Source organism: Bos grunniens, chromosome 6 (genome assembly GCF_055505025.1).
Source record: "Bos grunniens cultivar Pamir isolate PY7600 chromosome 6, Bosgru_T2T1.0, whole genome shotgun sequence".
In the NCBI taxonomy this organism is placed as follows: Eukaryota; Metazoa; Chordata; class Mammalia; order Artiodactyla; family Bovidae; genus Bos; species Bos grunniens.
Genome location: NC_141170.1, coordinates 81,971,247 through 81,995,211, shown reverse-complemented (window position 1 = coordinate 81,995,211; position 23,965 = coordinate 81,971,247). Strand labels below are relative to the sequence as shown.

General features: G+C 40.0%; 1 protein-coding gene and 1 pseudogene across 14 annotated transcripts in view; both read left to right on the top strand.

Annotated features, from left to right (window-relative positions):
- The window catches only part of ABCG2 (ATP binding cassette subfamily G member 2 (JR blood group)), a 137,774-nt gene that overhangs the window by 39,196 nt on the left and 74,613 nt on the right, over positions 1–23,965 (top strand). The window lies entirely within an intron of this gene.
- On the top strand, positions 20,866–21,868 carry LOC147370941 (U2 small nuclear ribonucleoprotein A' pseudogene; annotated as a pseudogene).

The following is a 23,965-nucleotide window of genomic DNA, read 5'->3' as shown; positions in this document are numbered from 1 at the left end:
TCTCCAAAAGGAAAAAGTATACATAGCATCTCCAGGAAAAGATGTGTATCATGCCTCCTAGAGGAAATCCACTTCCTAGCAACTCAGTCAGTGAGAAACCATCATCACTCTGAACTCTCACTTTTCTCCAAGGGACTTTGATTCAAAACAACCTCTTGCAACATCCCCTCTTTTCTCCATGTTTCTTTTTTAAAGTAATGTTTCTTTCCTTTGTTCATTGGGCTTGCCTATGGTTTCTGCCATGAGTTGTTTGTCCCAAATTGTAATTCTCTGCTACACCCAGATAAACCCCTCCTTTTTTGCCAGGAAAGTAGTTGACTTTTATTTTTAAAATCAGTAGTAGAATATTTTAAACAAATAAAAATATAGAGCATATTGTAATAAATGGGCTTCCCTGGTGGTTCAGTGGTAAAGAATCCGCCTGCAATGAAGGAGATAAGGATGCGCCAGTTCTATCCCTGGGTCGGGAAGATCCCCTGGAGGAAGGCATGGCAACCCACTCCGGTATTCTCTCCTGGAGAATCCCATGGACATAGGAGCCTGGTGGGCTGCAGTCCACAGGTTCACAAAGAGTCGGACACAACTGAAGTGACTGAGCACAGCACACATAAAAATATGAGCATACTGTAATAAATAGTTATGTACCTACCATGAGGATTTAATGCATTGACATCTGTCTATTTTCTACAAAGAAATTCTTTAAAAATATAAATCAAACAAGTCACTTTTCTTCTTGAAACACTCCACTGGTTTTCTACATTTAAATAAAAGCTCAAAGACCCAGTGAGCCACTAGGCCCTACACCATCTGCCTCCCCATCAGCCGTCACCCTGTCTCCTAACATTCTCTTTCCCATTACAGATGCCCTAGCCTGTTTACCTTGCTGGTCCATGGAGATGCCAAGCACTTCCAGTCTGAGGGCTTTGGGCCTATTGCTCCCTCTGTAGCACCATTCTGATCTCAGTGTGCTCTTTTGAGTTTAGTTGTATGACTGTGGTATAAAACAGTCGTTATATTGTCTCATTCATCTTACAATTTTATGATTTTCTCTGATTATGTAGATGTTTGTCTCTCATGTTCAAAAAATCCAGAGGTAAGCATTCCAGAGACAGTATACCAATTTCCTGGTTTCAGGAACTCACATTCCTTCTATCTTTTTACTTTGCTATCTGTGGTTTCTATTCTGAGTCATCTCACTGTCCATGATAGTGATAGCTATTAGGAATGCCAGTCCTGTTTGAATTTCAGCCCAGAGGAAAGAGGAAGCAGGAAAGAGCATTCCAGGTTTCTAAGAAATGTTGGGTAAAGGAAGAAATGGAAACCTGAGTTTTTTATTTTTTAATGTTTTTTGAAGTTAAAACTTTGATGTCAGAAAAAAAAAAAATCCCAAAACTTTGTTGTCTAAGTAAAATCTCATCTACCTTCATGGGAGCCTCAGAGGACAATAATAAAGTATTCTTTTAAACTTATTTCTAATCACCATACTAGTAAAACTGTAGTTAAGCTTGATCTTTTTGTGCCACCTGTGGCCCAGGAGAGTTTAGCTCCTTTTTGTTTGTTTTAGCAATAGAAACATTTTTTAAAATTAAGAATGGATGCACAACTTCAATATTTTAAAAATGTATTTTTAAATGTTAAAATTTATATATTTACTTATTAGGAAGTTAGTATAAGCAGTATTTTTGATGAGCACAGAGATGTTGTGTAATTTTTTATAGTTGTAGAAAGTCTCTGAAATAAATTTATTTCTAAATTGGGTTGTGCAGTATTGAGAAAAATCTGATTCAGAGACTAGTAGTCAGAAATGGCTTCAGGTTTTGAAGTTTTGTTCATCTTACAATTTTATGATTTTCTCTGATTAAACAGAGATGAAAAGGGAAAATTTATTCTGAGATACATATAAAAATGACACAAGTTAACACATAGGCTTCCAGTGTGGTAGATAGTACATGAGAAGGCACAGGAAGTGTGTTTTTATACAATTTCTTAAGTGTCTTAAATGAATAGATAAATACACATATATGTTTTCAAACTGTGGTGCTAGAGAAGACACTTGAGAGTCCCTTGAACTGCAAGGAGATCAAAACTAGTCAATCCTAAAGGAAATAAACCCTGAATATTCATTGGAAGGACTGATGCTGAAGCTGAAACTCCAATACTTTGGCCATCTGATGCGAGGAGCTGACTCATTGGAAAAGATCCTGATGCTAAAAAGATTGAAGGCAGGAGGAGAAGGGGCAACAGAGGATGAAATGGTTATATAGCATCACCGACCCAATGGACATGAGTTTGAGCAAACTGTGGGAGATAGTGGAGGACAGAGGCACCTGGGGTGCTGCAGTCCATGGGGTCATAGAGTCGGTAACTTAGTGACTGAACAACAACAGATATATATATACACAAAAATATATGTAATATATATGTAATGTATATAATATACTATATATAATAATAAATATATAAAATGAGCATATTGTTGTTGTTGATTGGCTTTAAACTGCTCTAAAACTGCTTTATTGAAATTTGGATACCACACATGTTAATTGTACAATTCAGTGAATTTTCATAAATTTATAGAGTTGTGTAACCATTACTGATCTAATTTTAGAACTTTTCTATTACCTCAAAAAGCTCGCAACAAACTTATGCTTACTGGTGCCAGTTTTACCCTCTCTGCTTCCTTCCCCTCTTTACCTGAGAGGAGTAGATGGTCTGAGAGCTGGTGTCTTAATGCCTGTGTAAAAATATCCATGATCTGTGTTCCTGTAAACAGTGTCTGAACATAACTGTAGAACTTGTAGTCAAAGATAAAAATTAAAAGTGATTTTGTTGTTGAGAGGCCTGTGAGCTGATTCATTGTAAGTACTGTGTAATAATGCATAACTGGGACTGAATTGTGTTATATGTCGAACTGGAATGTTCATATGTATCAGAGGACAATTCTTCTGATGTCCAGAGTTTTCACTACATAATGCTGTTTTGTTTTTTTGGCTGTGCTGGGTCTTTGTTGCTGCAAGGGCTTTTCTCAAGTTGTGGCAAGTAGGAGCTACTTTCTAATTGCAGTGTGTGGGCTTCTCATTATGGTGGCTTTTCTTGTTGCAGAGCATAGGCTCTAGGCCCGCGGGCTTCAGTGGTTGTGGCACATGAGCTGTAGAGCACAGGCTCAGTAGCTGTGGTGCACGGGCTCAGTTGCTCCGTGGCATGTGGGATCTTCCCGGACCAGGGATAGAATCCGTGTCTCCTGCATTGGCAGGCAGATTCTTTACCACTGAGCCACCCGGGAAGCCCAACGCTTTCTTGTTGACTGGCAAGTTGCAGATGACATTCTCTGTGGCTTTGGATGCCTGCCAGAGGGAAGACTTACAATTCCCAACAAATTTGAAGGCATGCTTGCTAGATACGATACTTGACATTAAGTAAGCAGGTTCACTATACACAGTGTGTAATCAAAGAACTCTCTTTCACAAACTCTTATCTTTGTTTCTGACAGAACACTTGCAGTTTCTACAAAACTGCTGTAAAAGTTGGCCTCAGTAAAAGTTGTTTATCTCTCAGTAAAAGTAGTAACACTATACAGGACTTCCCCCCACCTGCTTTTGACAGATTGACTCCATGGGATTTAAAACTTCCTTTTTTTCTTGAGTTGATAAGGTGACAATGCTCTTTTGAAACAGATACAGGTGAGATATACCAGGTGGACTAAGCAGGTGTGAAACAGGCCCTGGGGTAGGGTAGCTGACCTTATTGATAAAGTAGTGACAAGGGACAGTCAGTTACATCATAATGTACTAAGGTATGTTACAGAAGGAAAGAAGTGATACAAAGGATGGGTTTGGGCAAAAGCCCGTGAGACTATAGAGACTTCTTCCTTGACTAGCAAATGAGGTCACCCTGCAAGCTGTGCGGGCAAGACAGGAGTGGAGCTCACGTAGTTCTCTGGCTGACCCTGCTGCTGAAACAGCAACCGCAGAGCAACTAAGCCCACTCACCGCAACTACTGAGCCTGTGCTCTAGAGCCCAGGCGCCACAACTAATGCACCTAGAGAGTAGCCCCTGCTCCTTCTGTAGCACCAGTCTGTGATGATCCTCTGTTGGTTGTTGTCAGCTTCCAGTGGCTGGTCACCATGCTCATCATCTTCAAGCCCTCGTCTCCTTTGCAGATCTTCTTAAACTACCTCTGCCCTGTGCGTTCCTTAGGAGTTCCTGGGCCAAATGCCTTGTTGGTGTTGCAAGTTGTCTTTACTGCTTTACGACCCATTTTGAACTTGAGTAAGAAAATTGCTTGAATTTACTTTTTGTCTAACGTCTTTTCCCTAGTCCAAAATAAATATAAAATAAACAGCAAGTAATAAATCATTAGGAAAAAACATAAAGTGAGAAATGTGCATTAAAATGACATATAACATAACCACATTTATTTAAGAATGTATTCCAATTTCAAACAGCAAATTTCAACAGTGCAAAACCACAGTTACTTTTGCAACAACCTAAGCATATTAAAAAGCAGAGACATTACTTGGCCAACAAAGGTACGTCTAGTCAAGGCTATGGTTTTTCCAGTGGTCATGTATGGATGCAAGAGTTGGACTGTGAAGAAAGCTGAGTGCCGAAGAACTGATGCTTTTGAACTGTGGTGTTGGAGAAGACTCTTGAGAGTCCCTTGGACTGCAAGAAGATCCAACCAATCCATTCTGAAGGAGCTCAGCCCTGGGTGTTCTTTGGAAGGAATGATGCTAAAGCTGAAACTCCAGTACTTTGGCCACCTCATGCGAAGAGCTGACTCATTGGAAAAGACTCTGATGCTGGGAGGGATTGGGGGCAGGAGGAGAAGGGGACGGCAGAGGATGAGATGGCTGGATGGAATCACCGACTCGATGGACATGAGTTTGAGTAAACTCTGGGAGTTGGTGATGGACAGGGAGGCCTGGTGTGCTGCCAGGGCAAATCATGGGGTTATTGCGATTCATGGGGTCGCAAAGAGTTGGACATGACTGAGCTAATGAACTGAACTGAACTGAACTGAATGGTATTGAGTTGTGAGGATTCTTTATATATTTTGAATACAAATTGTTCCTCTACTCCCAACATTTTTTAAAAGGCATAGGTAATATTTGTGTTTAATTTCATTTACAGAATGAAACCAAAATGTATAAATATTATTTATGATGCAGGGGGAATCATTGAGGATTAACAACCTCAATCGTAGAGGTTGTTATGAGATATACAGTTTGCAAATATTTTCTCTCAGTCTGTGACTCATCTGTTCTTTTTTTTTTTTTGGTGGCCAAAGTACTGGAGTTTCAGCTTCAACATCAGTCCTACCAATGAACACCCAGGACTGATCTCCTTGCAGTCCAAGGGATTCTCAAGAGTTTCTCCAACATCACAGTTCAAAAGCATCAATTCTTCAGCGCTCAGCTTTCTTTATAGTCTCTCACATCCATACATGACCACTGGAAAAACCATAGCCTTGACTAGATGGACCTTTGTTGACAAAGTAATGTCTCTGCTTTTTAATATGCAGTCTAGGTTGGTCATAACTTTCCTTCCAAGGAGTAAGCGTCTTTTAACTTCCTGGCTGCAATCACCATCTGCAGTGATTTTGGAGCCCAGAAAAATAAAGTCAGCCACTGTTTCCCCTGTTTCCCCATCTATTTGCCATGAAGTGATGGGACTGGATGCCATGATCTTAGTTTTCTGAATGTTGAGTTTTAAGCCAACTTTTTCACTCTCCTCTTGTACTTTTATCAAGAGGCTCTTTAGTTCTTCTTCACTTGCTGCCATAAGGGTGGTGTCATCTGAAACTCCAATACTTTGGCCATCTGATGCGAAGAACTGACTCATTTGAAAAGACTCTGATGCTGGGAAAGACTGAGGGCAGGAGGAAAAGGGGACAACAGAGGATGAGATGGTTGGATGGCATCACCGACTCAATGGACATGGGTTTGAGTGAACTCCAGGAGTTGGTGATGGACAGGGAGGCCTGGCGTGCTGCGGTTCATGGGGTCACAGAGTCAAAACACGACTGAGCAACTGAACTGAACTGACTGAACTGAATGGCAAAAATGGTTTAAAAACAATATTTAAATAAAAGGTTTGTGAAGTCCTAAAGCCTCTTCTTGGTGTTCTAGGATTATTATACCATAATTTGCAACCTATTGCTAGGAAGTGTTGAGTGGCATTTAAACTCAGCAAGCTGAGTATCTCATTTTTAGCAGAATCCCGGACTGATGGAGTTGGAAAGGACCTAAAACTTAAGCAGAATTAACACTTCTAATTCTGTAAATAAACTCCTACATGTTTGAATGACTTAATTGCAATGCTGTATGAAAGGTTTTATGGAGCACTGGAGGCACAGCTGGATTTGAGGACAAACCAAAACACCAGGAGTCAGAAGTTCAGTTAAGGCAGGAGTACAAAAAAATCAATGTTTCCTGATAAGATTAGGGATTTATTTGCTGGCTCATAATAAACAACAGGTTAAGCATCAAAGAAGAGTAAGGAAGAACTCTAAACTCTGTAGAAACCAGGCTTTAAAAATAGAAATTCACCTCAATGACTGTTGTAAATACTAACAGAGAAAAAAAATTCATGCTGATAAGGGAATTGTATTGTGTTCAGTATTTGAGGGTTAACTTTGTACATTTACCTCAAACTATGCCATGCCTCATTTGCATTTGTGATTTATGTATATTTCTTTTTGTTTACCTCTTTAAACTTATTCATTCATTTAACACTGAATTTATTGAGTACCTATTTAAAGCTAGAAACTAACCTTAAAAATTAATTCTCACTCTTATAAAGAAAATACATAAGTAGCAGTTATAAAATTATGGAGTAAGTCCTCTAACATATTTTATAAGTAGGTATATTTTTGAGTATAAAAATACCATGAAAAAAAAAGTTGTTTTTTTGGAAAGATCAATAAAGCTTTAACTATATTGACTAAGGAAAAACAGAAACCACTAAAAGCAGAAATGAAAGTGGGGTCATTACTATAAATTTTATAGAAATAAAAATAATATAAAAGGATACTATGAAGAATTGTTTGTCAACAAATTGGGTAACCTAGGTAAGGTGGACACATTGCTAGAAAAATACAATCTGCCAAAACCAACTCATGAAGAAATAGAAAATCTGAACAGACCTATAACTAGGAAGGAGATTGAATCAGTAATTAAAAACCTCCCGAACAAAGAAAAGCAATGGACAAAATGGCTTGACAGGTAGATTCTGCCAAATATTTAAATAACTAACTCTTCCAAAAAAACCTGAATCTTCCTAATTCATCTGTGAGATCAACAGCCCCCTGATACTAAAGCCACACAGAGACACTCTAAAGAAAACTAAATCACTATCCCTTGTGAATATAGATGCAAAAGTTCTCAATATAATACTCACAAGTTTAATTGAGCACCATATTAAATGGATTATATGCCATGACCAGGTAGGATTTAACCCTGGAATATGAGGATGGTTCAACATAGGAAAATCAATGTAATACACCATATTAACATAATGAAGGGAAGAAATTACATGATCATCTTAATTGATGCAGAAAAAGCATTTGACAAAATTCAGTACCTTTTATGATTAAAAAAAAAAAGAAACCTCAAACTAGAAGTAGAAGGATACTTCCTTAACCTAAGGGCCATATATGAAAAACCCATAGCTAACATCTTACTCAATGGTGAAAGACAAAGCCTTTTCCCTAAAATTAGGAATGAGACAAAGATGCCTGCTTTTGTCACTTCTGTTCAGCAAAGGCTTCCCAGGTGGCTCAATGACAAAGAATCCACCTGCCAAGCGGGAGAAGTGGGTTCAATCCCTGGGTCCAATCCCTGGGTTGGGAAGATCCCCTGGAGAAGGAAATGGCAACCCACTCCAGTGTTCTTGCCTGGAGAATCCCAGGGACAGCAGAGCCTGGTGGGCTGCCGTCTATGGGGTCGCACAGAGTCGGACACGATTGAAGCGACTTAGCAGCAGCAGCAGCAGCAGCCAGTCTTTTTGCCTGGGAAATCCCATGAACAGATGTGAAATTTTTTTTTCACTGATTTTTTAAAACTTCTGAATCGTTTGAATCACTTGAAACGAGATGCATAATTCTTATATTAAAAAAGAATTTTTAAATAAATGAAGTTCCCAAAGGGTCAGTTAGCCAGTTTAACTTTCTATGTTAAGGATAGTTGTCTAAAAAGATACCCCACTAGATGAAGATTTCTCTTCCAACTCTGAAAATATGCTATTAACATCACACAAATCTTTTTTCAGTCTTGCAGTGGTTTCAAGTGAGAGCAGTGCATCCCCCGGCCCTCTCTGAGACGATGTTTAGAGATGTCTGCTACCCTTTTTGGTGGTCATATGTCTGAGGGTTGCTATTGGCATGTAGTGGTCATAGGCCAAGGAGGGAAAGCGTACTGTAAAGTAAGCAAGTGTCATATTGAAGAAATCATTGCCAAATCTATTCTTAGAATGATTTTCTCCTATGCTTCTTCCTAAAGTTTTATAGTTTTAGCTCTCAGGTTTAGTTCTTTTATCCGTCTCGTTAGTTTTCTGTCTGTGGTGTAAAGAAAGTTTCCATATTCATTCTTTTGCACATGGATTTAGTTTTCTCAACACCGTTTTTTAAAATTGAAATATAATTGGTATACAATATTATTTAGTTTTAGGTGTACTATATAGTGACTTGACATTTGCATATATTATGAAATGATTGCCATGATAAGTCTAATAACCATCTCTCATTCAAAATTATTACAATATTGTTAACTTTATATACTGTATTGTTAACTATATATACTGTATTGTTAACTATATATACTGTATATTACATCCCCATGGCTTATTTATTTTATAACCTGATATCTGTACCTGTCAATCTCCTCCATCTATTTCTTCCCCCACCCTCCATTCTGGCAACCACCCTTTGTTCTCTGAGTCTATGAGTCTTTTTTCATTTTTGTGTTTGTTTTTTAGATTACACATATACATGAGAATATTCCATCTAATTTATTTCACTTAGCATAACACCCTATAGATCCACTCATGTTGTTGCAAATGGCAAGTTTATTTTTATGACTGTGTAGTTTTCCACTGAATACATATACCACATCTTCTTTATCCATTCATCTTTTGATGGACACTTAGGTTGCTTCCATATCTTGGCAATTGTAAATATTGCTGCTGTGAACATTGGAGTTCATGAATTTTTTTGAATTAATGTTTTTGGTTTTCTTTGGAGGGGAGGGGTGAGTATACCCAGGAGTGGAATTATTGGGTCATAAAGTAGTTCTATTTTCAGTTTTTTGATAAACCTTTGTACTGTTTTCCACAGAAGCTGCACCAATTTACATTCTCACCAACAGTGTGCAAAGCAAAGCTTCCCTTTTCTCCACATTGGGTGATAATTTTTATCTGTCAATATTTTAAATATATCACTCCACCTTCTCTTGCTCTATAGTTTCTTCTGGGATAGCTTAATGGGGGTATCTTTGTAGGTTACTATCTTTTGTCCCCTGTGTGTGTGTTAGTCACTTGGTCGTATCTGACTCTGCAACCCCATGGACAGTAGCCACCAGGTTCCTCTGTCCATGGAATTCTCTAGGCAAGAATACTGGAGTGGGTTGCTGTTCACATTTCCAGGGGATCTTCCTGACCCCAGGGATTGAATCCAGGTCTCCTGCACTGCAGGCAGATTCTTCACCAACTGAGCCACCAGGGAATAGCTATCTTTAAAATTCTTTCTTTATTATTAAATTCTGTCTTGGAGAAGATTCTTTTGCATCAAGATAATTAGGTATTCTGTTAACTTGGTAGACTTGTATGTCCAGTTCCTTCCCCATCTTTGGGACATTCTCAGCTACTATTTCTTTAAATAAGCTTTCTGCTCCATTTTCTCTCTCTTCTCCTGGGATACCCATTTTCTTTATGTTGCCTTCTCTAATGGAGTTGGATAGAGTTTCTTCAATTTCTTAAGATCTTGGTTCTTTCTCCCCTTCTGCTTAAATCACTTCTAGATTTCTATCTCTGAGCTCACTAATTTTCTCTTCTTTGTGAGAAAATGGAATTTCCCAATACTTCTAATGCATTCTCCATCTCATTTATTGAGCTCTTTAGCTCAGCAGTTTGTTTGGTCCTTTTTTAAAGTTTCAATCTCTTTGGTAAAGTATTGGTTCGTTCCTTACTTTTATTCCTAGGCTCACTAAACTGCCTTCTGAGCTTTCTCATGCCCGTTGAGTTTTTCATGATGGCTATTTTTAATTCTTTGTCATTTGGATCACAATCTTCCTTGACTTCAAGTTTGGTCATTTTCTTTTTGTGATACTGTGTGACTGGGTTTTTTCACAGTGTTTGATGAGTTGTTTCTCTGCTGGTGCATTTAAAGTAACAAGAAAGAAAAGAAAGAAAGAAAGAAAGTCGCTCAGTCGTGTCTGACTCTTTGTGACCCCATGGACTGTAGCCTACCAGGCTCTTCTGTCCATGGGATTTTCCAGGCAAGAATACTGAAGTGGGTTGCCATTTCCTTCTCCAGGAGATCTTCCCAACCCAAGGATTGAACCCCCGTCTCCCGCATTGTAGGCAGATGCTTTAACCTCTGGAAAGCCCCTGGTTTGAAGTAGCAAACCCCTTTCTAATTTAGATGAAGTTTTGTTTACTTAGATTCTAACAATTCAACAGATTGATAATTAGAGGTCTTTCTTCTGTTTTTTAGTAGATGGTGCTATAGCACAAGTTTTCAACTTTTCTTGCTGAGCTGCCTCTGACAATATTTGAGAATTGGCACTTTCCACTCTTCACTGCCTTTGCCAGAGGTGTCACAGGTGCCCTCCGTGGTCCCTGCTTGTGCCTCTGGGCTCATTGGTGCCCTGCTGATGTTGGTGCTATTGCTATCACTGTCATTGCTGCCAGGGGAACTGGGATGATGGGTGCCCCGCTGTGTCTGGGGTCACTTGGTTAGTCTCAGCAGGAGGGGTGGGTGGGAGAAGCTGGGGTCAGACAGGTGCCTCCACCACAGCTGGGGTTGTCAGGTTTGTAGGCACCACCATGGGCAGGGGGATGAGGGTCACGGGCACCACCATGGCTTGAAGGACTGGAGTCATGGGCCCTGCCACTACTGCTGCCTGGTTCTGCCATGACCAGGAAGCCATATGCACTGCCTCCACGGCTGCTGCCTGGCTCTCTGGGACTGCAGGCTTAGCCATTTCAGAAGAGAAGCGGGGGTTGTAGGCACTGCCGCCACTGTTACCCTAGTTCCACCTCCTCTGTGTGTTCCAAACCACCCACCTTCAGATATACAGATGTGTGGGTCTCTGCAGCATCCTGGTAGTTTGAGCAGAGGCAAGTTATGGATGTCTTACTAGTTGGAAATTGAGGGGGAGAAATAAAGCATCTTACACTGCCATGATGCTGACGTTCAGTTCAGTCGCTCAGTCGTGTCCGACTCTTTGCGACCCCATGAATCGCAGCACTCCAGGCCTCCCTGTCCATCACTAACTCCCAGAGTTCAACCAGACTCACGTCCATTGAGTCAGCGATGCCATCCAGCCATCTCTCTCCTCCTGCCCCCAATCCCTCCCAGCATCAGAGTCTTTTCCAATGAGTCAACTCTTCGCATGAGGTGGCCAAAGTACTGGAGTTTCAGCTTCAGCATCATTCCCTCCAAAGAAATCCCAGGGCTGATCTCCTTCAGAATGGACTGGTTGGATCTCCTTGCAGTCCAAGGGACTCTCAAGAGTCTTCTCCAACACCACAGTTCAAAAGCATCAATTCTTCGGTGCTCAGCCTTCTTCACAGTCCAACTCTCACATCCATACATGACCACAGGAAAAACCATAACCTTGACTAGCTGGACCTTTGTTGGCAAAGTAATGTCTCTGCTTTTGAATATGCTATGTAGGTTGGTCATAACTTTCCTTCCAAGGAGTAAGTGTCTTTTAATTTCATGGCTGCTGTCACCATCTGCAGTGATTTTGGAGCCCCCAAAAATAAAGTCTGACACTGTTTCCACTGTTTCCCCATCTATTTCCCATGAAGTTACTCTCCAGCAATTTTTGAAATCAGAAAGTGTGAGAACTCCACTTTGTTCTTCATTTTCAAGATTACTTTGGGTATTTGGGATTCTTTGAGATTCATGTGAATTTTAGGATGAATTTTTCTATTTCTGCAAAAACACACTGGAATTTAGAGAGTAATTGCATTCAATCTGTGGATCATTTTGGGTAGTATTGTCATTTTAACAATCTTAAATCTCCAATCCATGAATACATGATGTCTTTCCATTCATTTATGTTTTCTTTAATTTATTGTATTGTCTTGTATTTAAATTATTGTATTGTCTTGTAGTTTACAGTGTACAAGTCTTTCAGTTTGTTGGTTAAATTTATTTTATTCTTTTTGAAGCTGTTATAAATGCAATTGTTTTCTTAATTTCCTTTTCAGATTGTTCATTGCTAGAGTATAGAAAATCCACTGATTTTTATGTATTGACTTTGTATGCTGAAGCTTTGATGAATTTATTAGCTCTAAGTTTTTTTGTGTGAGATCTTTAGCATTTTCTTCATAAAAAATAATGTCACCTATTAACAGAAATTATTTTATTTCCTTCAAGTCTGGTCACCTCTCCTTTTCTTGCCTAATTTGCTTTAGCTACAACTTCCAGTACCATGTTGAATATTGTTGTTGAAGTTGCTAAGTTTTGTCCAACTCTTTTGCAACTCTATGGACTATAGCCCATCAGGATCAATTGGCAGCCCACCTGCCAAAGCAGGAGACATGGGTTTGATCCCTGATCTGGGAAGATCCCACATGCCACAGAGTAACTAAGCCTACGCACCACAACAATTGAGCCTGTGCTCCAGAGCCTGGGAGCCGCAACTACTGAGCTCAGGTGCTTCAGTTATAGAAGCCCGTGTGCCACAGAGCCTGTGCTCTGCGACAAGAGAAGCTGTGGCAATGAGAAGTCCATGTACTGCAGCTAGAGAGTAGCCCCCACTTGCTACAACTAGAGGAAAAGACCAGGCATCAAGGAAGGCCCAGCACAGCCAAAAATAAATAAATAAATAAATAAATTATTTTTTTAAGTTGGTGAAAGATGAATATTTGAGATAAAATGAAAATTACTAAGATCCACATCTTCAGACATGAAAGAAAATATTTATGAAATAAAATTATTTGTTGTCTGAAATTTGTTTCAAAGTAATCTGTGGGAAAGGGGGAAAAAAGAGGAGTATCAGTGAAATGAAAATTGACTACCAGTTGAGATTAGCATATAGTCATTCATCATACTATTCTTTCTACTTGTGAAATGCTTGGAAATTTCTGTGTATGTGTGTGTTAATCATTCAGTCATGTCCTACTCTTTGAGACTGTAGACTTCCAGGCTCCTCTGTCCATGGAATTCTCCAGGCAAGAATACTGGAGTTGGTAGCCATTCCCTTCTGCAGGGGATCTTCCCAACCCAGGGACTGAACCTGGGTCTCCTACATTGCAGGCAGATTCTTTACTGTCTGAGCCACTACAGTGGTAAGAAAAAGTGAAAAAGATGACAGATACATTTGAGAATTTCTAGTTTCAGCAATATTGCAGAGTTAAGAGGCCCTGAAACTACTCAGCTACATAATATCTAAAAATGCTTGATAAAATATTAAAACCACTCTTATTTTTTAACTTAAACTTTTTATTTTCCATTGAGGTATAGCCAATTAACAATATAGTGATAGCTTCAGGTAAACAGTGAAAGGACTCAGCCATATATGTACATGTATCCATTCTCCCCCAAACTCCCTTCCCATCCAGGCTGCCACATAACACTGAGCAGAGTTCCATGTATATATAGTAGGTCGTTGTTGAAAATATTGAAACCACTCTTAATTGACTGGATGATTCCCACTAAGATCAGAATGGAGTACAGACTAGGCAGGTAAACTAAATTTTAGAGCCTTGGATACTCTGAGGCCTACAGTATTCTTTATTGACACTCTGAACTGCATTGCACAGAAGGGACAGAAACAAAGCCTGAAGTCACGTAGAAGGGAAGCATAGTACCTACATCTAAGAGAGGCATACCCTCACAACGGGCAAACTCAAGGTGAACCATAAGAACACGTTTCCGTGCTGGACTGGGCTATGAATGGAAGTTAAAAAAAAAACCAACAACATTTTCTTTGAGAACTTTTTCTTCTGGCTAGATGTCACATAGTTTGGGACTCAGTCCACATATTTTGCCTGATCCAAAAACACAAGCCTATAATTTAAAGAGTAGCAGGTTAGGTACTATCCCCAGGTGCCTGAGAGAAGTAAAAATAGACTTTTCCAGATGAGCATACCCCCAAGCAGGCCTCAAAGAATTCCTGGAGACAGTTAACAAAAAGCTCATAGTAAAAAGTATAAACCAAAAATCAAGCAAGCCATAGACAGCAAACCCAGAACCATAGAGAGTTCAACTTTTATAATTAACTATCATAAGTAAACTAAAAAAATAAGTCTGCTTGAAATGCTTTTAGATTAAAAAAGGACTTTGAAAACATGAGCAAAAATAGGAGACTAATGATTAGGGCAATTTGAAGAAGAACAAAATATTACTCTTAGAAATTAAAAAAAAACTTACTGAAATCCCATCCAGGCTGCCACATAACACTGAGCAGAGTTCCTGGATTCAAATGGATAGTTAAAAGAAAGATTAATGGAAATAAAGAGCAACCCACCCCAGTATTCTTGCCTGGGAAAGCCCATGAACAGAGGAGCCTGGTGGGCTACAGTCCATGGGGTCTCAAAGAGTCGGACATGTACTTAGTTGTACTTTTTTTTTAAATTTTGGGATTAACATGATTTATTTCATTATCAGTCTTACAAATTACTGAGGTTGGGTAAGGCCGGGATTGTAGCTTGAATTTCACACTTTTGTTGAGGAACAGTCTGTTAGTGAACAGAAGACCGTGGAGGTGCCACAGTTCATCCAGCAGTGTTAGAGACCTTCTCAGAAGCAACAGGTGAGACCAGGCACATCACAGTCAGAGGTCCACACTCCAGTGGCTCTCAGGGTCCACTGCCTGCCCCCGCCCACCCTGCTTTATGGAGGCACAGAGGCCCCTAGAGGCCCCAGGGAGACATGATGGGCTGAGGGGCTTCACCATCAGGTGGTGTGTCTCTGCCTCAGCATTTCCATCCATACCACACATCACTTTCTCCCACTATCTACACTCTTATTTATTTTTAATACTAGTGTATTTTTTAAAATATACTTTTATTTGGCTGCGACGGTCCTAGTTGCAGCACATGGGATCTTCAGTCTTCATTGAGGCATGCAGGATCTTTAGTGGTGGCATGTGGGATCTAGTTCCCCAATCAGGGATCAAACCTGGACCCCCTGCATTGGCACTGAGTTTTTGCACCACCAGGGAAGTCCCACTCCACCCTTTTATAAGTGGGCAGCCTCATCCCTGCCTGGGCTTCAAGCAGAGAGCCTGGTTCTGGTCCCCAACTTTTTGTCAGTGGAGTCCCCTTTATTGAGCCAAACTCCTTACCACCATTACCTGTTCCTGGACTCAAGACCTTCAACCCACAAGCTTGGTAATTCTCACCACTTTGGATTTCTTTCATGGAGATATTCATCTTGGTTTTGCAACTGCCTGGATTTTCTTGTTTTTCTTCTTTTATTTTGATCCATTGTGACTGAGCAGGATATTGAAGGGTGAACAAATTTATTTTACATTCTCTCTCCAAAGAAATCTTATAGCAGTTTTTGCATAATCCCACTATGCTTCAGTTTCATCTTCAAGATAAAAATTTTAACAGAACCCACCTAAAGGCATTGTTGTGAAGATCAAATGAGATTTAGAAAAAACTGCACAAAACCTAAAGGCACTTAGAACACTGCCTGGCAAGTACCAAGTACTCAATAAACATTAGCCACTACTATTGGTACTGGGGAAAGATTGAGGCTACCTTATATTTTCCAAATATACATAATTTTATTGTCTTTATTCAACCCCGTGACATAGGTATTATCACCCTTAATTTGAAGTAAAGAAATTGAGGCACCCAAGGGTCAAATAGCAAAAGCTGTAGAGGTGAGATGAACCTTGGGTACATCTAGACTGGCTGTTGACTTTGTTATAAAATAGAATAATTAATGTATATTTCTTGCTCTAATATGGGTGATGACATGGAGAAGACTAAAATCTCATTCTGGATGAAGTTATAAGCTTTGGCTCTGTTGACATCATCTGTTATAATAGATGGCATGACAGCCAGAAATGAAAAAAGTCTAAGGCATTATATAATGAATGATGTGTCATTTAATGCTCATTACACTTTAACTTCAGTTGCTCCCACGAATGAATTCTTGTCTCTACAGGCAATAAAATGTTATAGTAGTCAGTAAGGTATCATATGAAAAAGGTCAGTCTCAATAAACCCTTCTCCACTTTTACAACATTCAGGTCAGGGTGGATAAGCCCCTGAATTACATAAGATAAACTCACTTTTATTATTCAGTCAATAAATATTTATCAAGTATCTGTTGTGTTCAAGGCTCTGAGCAAGGCAACGTTTAGGAAATACACTGAGGTGGGAGACATACTTTCTACTTTCGTAATTCCCTTTAATGACCCACAAGACGTTCCAGCTTCTTTGTCTCTCCCATTCAATGTTTTATCTGTTACCAGGACTGTAAATTCTTCCTTTATGGTGTTTCTTTCCTCACAAATTTTTTTCCACCATAAAACTCTAGTTCAGTCTATTTTTTTCATTCCCAGACTGTTCACTGCTTTCCCACATCCGCCATCCATCCTATACGTAAACAGATTACTCTTCCTAAACACCACTTTGACAGTGTCATCCCTCTACACTAAACTTTCAATGGTTTCTCACTCTCAAGATAAATCTGCACTCTTGGTTTGGCCTTAGGGCCTCCACATTTGGCCCCAGAAGATTCTCTTACATTTTTGTTAGTATGTTTCTGAGAATACAGTGATTGAGCTACTTTTTGGTGAAGAGCTTCCATGAACAAATGCTGTATACGTGTTCTGCAATGATGAAACCTACTTAATCAACTTGTTTTAATCTAGCATCTCCTCATCTTTCTTTTCCCCATATCACGTGTTCATAAAGTCTTTTGTTTAAGTAAACTTTTAAATTGCAGTATAACATACATACAGAAAAAGCAAAGAAAATCTTAAGTAAACGATTTGGTGTATATTTAAAAAGTGAACATACCTGTATATCTGCCACCCTAACCTCTTTCTCTCTCTGTCTATATATATGTGTATATATATTTTTATATTTGTTTATTCTCAATATCCCAGAAGTTTCCATTATGTTCTACCCTAGTTATTGTCCCCTCCAAAGATAACTACTCATCTCACTTTTATCACTATGTATGAGTTTTGTTTATTTGGTTTTTTTTTTTTTTGGCTTGTTTATTTTTATTGAAATATAATTGACATATAACAAATACACATACAAATATATATATGCATACATTTGATCTGAGTAACAGATATACAAGTGTGTTTACTTTGTAAATATACATCAAGCTGTTTACTTAGATTTTCTGTACATTTTCTATATGTGTATTATACTTCAATTAAAAAGTTTAAAGACTTTATAGATATGTGCAATTTAGTTTGGTGAACTGTCAATGTTTAAACTTTCAGTCTATTTTTCAAGGACAAATGTTACATCTTCTGCCCCACTTTCTAACTCTGCAGATTAATTATCTGTACCTAATTATATACATTTCCCCCTCTACTATGCTTATTTTTTAGGGCTTGACTACCTCTGTGAACTTTACAACCAAATGAATTATTTGGTCTCTTGTCTGCTACATAAAGAAAATTATTAGAATCAAGGTGATCTGGCTTCACATCTGGCCTCAACACCTCCACCACACCCTGCTCTCTCACCACTCCCCTTTCCCCCCCCATTATGCTGTCTCTCTGTATTAATGCCAGCCTCTTTTCTCCATACCCATAAAAGACATTGATAATTGGTTTTTGATATTTCTCTTCTTTCCAAGATGGTCACTACCTTGGCAGAATCTGTGTTTATTTAGATGACCAAGCCATCACCCTAGCTTTTGTGTTCTTTGATCTCAACGTAACCTTCAGTGTAGGCAGAATTCTAAAAATCCCCATCTGGGAACTGCTCTGAGGAATTCTGAAGTTGTGACTGAAGTTCCAAATGAATTCACCCCAAAATAGTGAAATTATCTAGATGGGCCTGATGTAATCACACAAGCCCTTTAAAAAGAGGGATATAAAATCCGAGAGAAGTTTGAGGATGTGCTTTGAGATGAGGAGTCACATGAGAAGGAATGTGGGCAGCCTGAAGAAGATGGTTGACTGTCAGCAAGGAAACACAGACCTCAGTCCTAAAACTACAAAGAAATGGATTCTGCCAACAATTGGTCCTTAGCAGATTCTTCAGATGGAAGTCTTCGGATAAGAATCCAGCTGACCGACTGGATTGAATGCATGATAGCCTAAGCAGAGCCCAGCCTAGCCCACCTAGATTCCTGACCTCCAGTGAAATAATAAATGAGTATTGCTTTAAGATGCTAAACCGATGCCAGGTTCTTACTCAGCACTAGAAGACAGATATACCTTTCTTCCATTTCCGTAATTCAACTGTCATGTTCAAATCATGGGACCTTGTCAAGCCTGGATTGCTAATATTATATTATATGCTAATATTATTGCTAATAATATAATATTATTATATTCAGTGACTTCACCCTCTGGTTTCAGCTCTTCAGCCTCCAAGTGACCCTAATTTAGGTCCCCTCACCACCTCTGTCTTCCTGCCTTCACTTTTCTGTGATGAATCACTTAACCTGCTCAAACTCTTGCTCCATTTTTCTGTTGCCTTACCCACCTAGCAAAACCACATCCTCAAATTTATTCAGCCTTCTAACCTGCTCTAGCTTTACTTCTCTGTGATTGGGAAAGCCATGTCCATTTGTAACTCTGATGTCACCACATTTATAGAATCCAGTCTTAGGGGTCTTGGTGCTCGGCAATCTCTCTTTAGGTCCCTTGGAAGAAAAACTTTTTGTCTACAATTTAGGTCTAGTGGTGGGGGGGGATGAGCTGAAAGTTAATTGCAACAGATTAAAGGAAAAAAGATAAGGTCCTGGGGTTTATAGACCAGTTTAATAGGGGAAAGTGGGATGGGGAGAAAGGGATTCTATGGGAAAACAAAGGACTTTTAAGAAAGACAAGTAGGCGTTTAGGGAAAGAAGCAAAGATATTTCTTTCAATTTTCTCTCTTTTCCCTAATTAAAACATTTATCTACACATCTTGACTCCCTTCCCTTTGGTCACAACTTAAAAAATATATAATATTTGCTTTTCTTTTCTAATTCCTCTGAATTCTAGATCCATTCTGTTTTCTAAGTTACCTGATTAACCACCTTTTCCTCTTTATGGCTTGTCTTCTTGGCATGTACACCTATTCTGGCCTAATTTAAACCAAACAAGAAATATTTTCTCAGAGCCCCAAGATAGGCTTTAGATATACTGCTTTCTCTCACCTTTCTTTTATAGTGAGACTTTTGGAAAGTGTTGTTTATACCCTGTTTCTATTTAGAGACTAACTGTTCTCTCACTGAATTGATCGAAGGCCCCTGGTAGCTGATAAGCAGAGCCATGGTGGGGGTCATGGTGCATACAGCCTCTTGCACTGGTTTTTATTTGCTTCAACTTAAGTAGTAGTGAAAATAAATATACTGGAAGCCAATACAGATATTATATTCCCAAATGCCCCCAGGGCTATAATAAGCCCTGCCTGACACCTGACATCTCACACGCTAGTAAAGTAATGCTCAAAATTCTCCAAGCCAGGCTTCAACAGTACGTCAACTGTGAACTTCCAGATGTTCAAGCTAGTTTTAGAAAAGGCAGAGAAACCAGAGATCAAATTGCCCAACATCCATTGGATCATCGAAAAAGCAAGAGAGTTCCAGAAAAACTGCTGCTGCTGCTGCTGCTGCTGCTAAGTCGCTTCAATCGTGTCCGACTCTGTGCAACCCCATAGACGGCAGCCCACCAGGCTCCGCCATCCCTGGGATTCTCCAGGTGAGAACACTGGAGTGGGTTGCCATTTCCTTCTCCAATGCATGAAAGTGAAAAGTGAAAGTGAAGTCGCTCAGTTGTGTCCGACTCTTCGCGATCCCATGGACTGCAGCCTGCCAGGCTCCTCTGTCCCTGGGATTTTCCAGGCAAGAATACTGGAGTGGGTTGCCATTGCCTTCTCTGAGAAAAACATCTGCTTTATTGACTATGCCAAAGCCTTTGACTGTGTGGATCACAATAAACTGTGGAAAATTCTGAAAGAGATGGGAATACCAGACCACCTGACCTGCCTCTTGAGAAATCTGTATGCAGGTCAGGAAGCAACAGTTAGAACTGGACATGGAACAACAGACTGGTTCCAAATAGGAAAAGGAGTATGTCAAGACTGTATATTGTCACCCTGCTTATTTAACTTATATGCAGAGTACATCATGAGAAATGCTGGGCTGGATGAAGCACAAGCTGAAATCAGGATTGCTGGGAGAAATATCAATAACCTCAGATATGCAGATGACACCACCCTTATGGCAGAAAGTGAAGAACTAAAGAGCCTCTTAATGAAAGTGAAGGAGGAGAGTGAAAAAGATGGCTTAAAGCTCAGCATTCAGAAAATTAAGATCATGGCATCCAGTCCCATCACTTCATGGCTAATAGATGGGGAAACAGTGGAAACAGCGGCAGACTTTATTTTTTGTGGGCTCCAAAATTACTGCAGATGGTGACTGCAGCCATGAAATTAAAAGATGCTTACTCCTTGGAAGAAATATTATGACCAACCTAGACTGTGTATTAAAAAGCAGAGACATAAGCAGGAGGAGCGGCGGGCAGGAGGCTGCAGGATGGTGAAGCTGACTGCGGAGCTGATCGAGCAGGCGGCGCAGCACACTAACGCGGTGCGGGACCGAGAGCTGGACCTGCGGGGGTATAAAATTCCTGTCATTGAAAATCTCGGTGCCACCTTAGACCAATTTGATGCCATTGATTTTTCCAACAATGAAATCAGGAAACTGGATGGTTTTCCTTTGTTGAGAAGACTAAAAACATTATTAGTGAACAACAATAGAATATGCCGTATAGGTGAGGGGCTTGATCAGGCTCTGCCTTGTCTGACAGAACTCATTCTCACCAATAACAGTCTTGTGGAACTGGGTGATCTGGACCCTCTGGCATCTCTCAAGTCACTGATTTATCTGAGTATTCTAAGGAACCCTGTAACCAATAAGAAGCATTATAGACTCTATGTGATTTATAAAGTTCCACAAGTCAGAGTACTGGATTTCCAAAAAGTGAAACTAAAAGAGCGTCAGGAAGCAGAGAAAATGTTCAAGGGCAAACGGGGTGCACAACTTGCAAAGGATATTGCCAGGAGCAAAACTTTCAATCCAGGTGCTGGTTTGCCGACTGACAAAAAGAAAGGTGGGCCATCCCCAGGGGACGTGGAAGCCATCAAGAATGCTATAGCAAATGCGTCAACTTTGGCTGAAGTGGAGCGGCTGAAGGGCTTGCTGCAGTCCGGTCAGACACCTGGCAGAGAACGCAGAGCAGGCCCCACTGATGATGGTGAAGAGGAGATGGAAGAAGACACCGTTGCAAATGGGTCCTGAGCAGGGCGGCCTCAGCACCTCAGGACGTGTAACAGTCCACCTCGGACAGGTCCTGCCTTGTGTCAGCAAAGTAGAGTTCATCAACATTGTTGAAATGCTCAAAACTGCTGCTTGTAATTTTGTAATACAGATTTTGAAATCTAAAACCCAGTTTTCTACCAGTAGTACAAATAAAGGACACTCGCTATGCTGCGGGTTGTGCGTCACTGGGGCGTGTGCAGTGAGGTATGGATATGGAGAGTTGGAAATGCAGCAGGGCGGCTCTGTGGGCAGGCTTCACAGTCCTCTTGAAATGTTTAGATTTTTAAATTCATAATAAAACTTAGATTATCTGTGTGCTGCTACTGGTTGTTAGAATTTGCGATATGGGCTGCATTTTTTTCTTCATGAAGGCTCACAAACATCATTAAAGACAGCCAGGCCCCAGGGCTTTGCAAGAAAAAAAAAAAAAAGCAGAGACATCACTTTGCCAACAAAGATCCGTCTATTTTCCAGTAGTCATGTATAGATGTGAGAGTTATTTTCTTTATAGAAAGCTGAGTGCTTAAGAATTGATGCTTTTGAACTGTGGTGTTGGAGAAGACTCTTGAGAGTCCCTTGGACTTCAAGGAGATCCAACCAGTCCATCCTAAAGGAAATCAGTCCTGAATGTTCATTGGAAGGACTGATGTTGAAGCTGAAACTCCAATACCTTGGCTACCTGATGTGAAGAACTGACTCATTTGAGAAGACCCTGATGCTGGGAAAGATTGAAGGTGGGAGGAGAAGGGGATGACAGAGGATGATATGGTTGGATGGCATCACTGACTCAATGGATATGAATTTGAGTAAATTCCAGGAGTTGGTGGTAGACAGGGAGGCCTGGTATGTTGCAGTCCATGGGGTAATTAAGAGTCGGACAGGACTGAGCGACTGAACTGAGCTGACACCTGAATTTGCTAAGGGGGAATTGTGTTCACCACTTAGAGAACACATAAGGAATGGGCCAAGTCCTTATCACTTCCTTGCAATTGGTAGCCAGGCAAGCAGACAGAGAGAGCTCAAGGGGGCTGGGAGAGGTTTGGAGGATATTAAGAATTCTATGAGAAGGATGAAGAGAGCTTCTAATAGGTCCATATAAGAGCTTTGATAATAGGGTTGCCTGATTGATGGCATTATAGGCCCAGGAAGCTTGTTCCTTTAATGAGAAGACTTTGTTTTTGATTTTTACTTTCTTGCCATTCTGTATAATAAATCATACCCTTTATACTTTGTCAACATTAAGTTAATTTATTAACTTTATTAATAAAGTTTATCAACATTACATTTATCAACATTAAGTTGATATCAACTCATCTGTTGCTGACATTCCATCAAGCACTGATACCCCTGTGAAAGCCATACAAGCAAACACCCTTCACTGGTGTGACGATTGGAAAGGAGTATTAGGCTCCCTCCCTGCCCCCACTGCAAAATCTTCCAGTTATTTTTAGAGTTTTCAAAAGGGTGGCTCAAGTGATTTTATGAATAAGACCATTGGCTTCCTTCCTGAAGGCATTTTTTCTGAAACATCTAGCTATGCCTATGTGCACTGCCTACAGAAACGCATGGTGATACCTAGGCCCTTCTAGTGCTCATTTAAGATCGCCAATGATACCACTCTAATGGCCAAAAGCAAAGAGGAATTAAAGAGCCTCTTGATGAAGGTGAAAGAGGAGAGTGAAAAAGCTGGCTTAAAATTTAAAATTCAAAAAACTAAGATCATGGTATCCAGTACCATCACTTCGTGGCAAATAGATTGGGAAAAAATGTAAACCGTGACAGATTTTATTTTCTTGGGCTCCAAAATCATTGTGAATGGTGACTGCAGCCATGAAATTAAAAGAAATGTGCTCCTTGGAAGAAAAGCTATGACAAACCTAGACAGCATATTAAAAAGCAGAGATATCACTTTGTGAACAAAGGTCCATATAGTCAAAGCTATGGTTTTTCCAATAGTCTGATGCTGGGAAAGATTGAGGGCAGGAGGAGAAGGGGGAGACAGAGGATGAGATGGCTGGATGGCAGCACCGACTGAGACATGAGTTTGGGCAAACTCCAGGAGATAGTGAAAGACTGGGAAGCCTGATGTGCTGTAGTTGCATAGGGATGCAAGGAGTCAGATACGGCTTAGCTACTGAACAACAATGATATGTGTATCAAAGGTGTGAACTCCAGTTGACCTCATAGCTTTCAGTTGGGAAATCCTGACTTTGATAAGTCTATGATTTGACTGTAAGGCATGTAAAACATGACTATGACTTCAAGGGC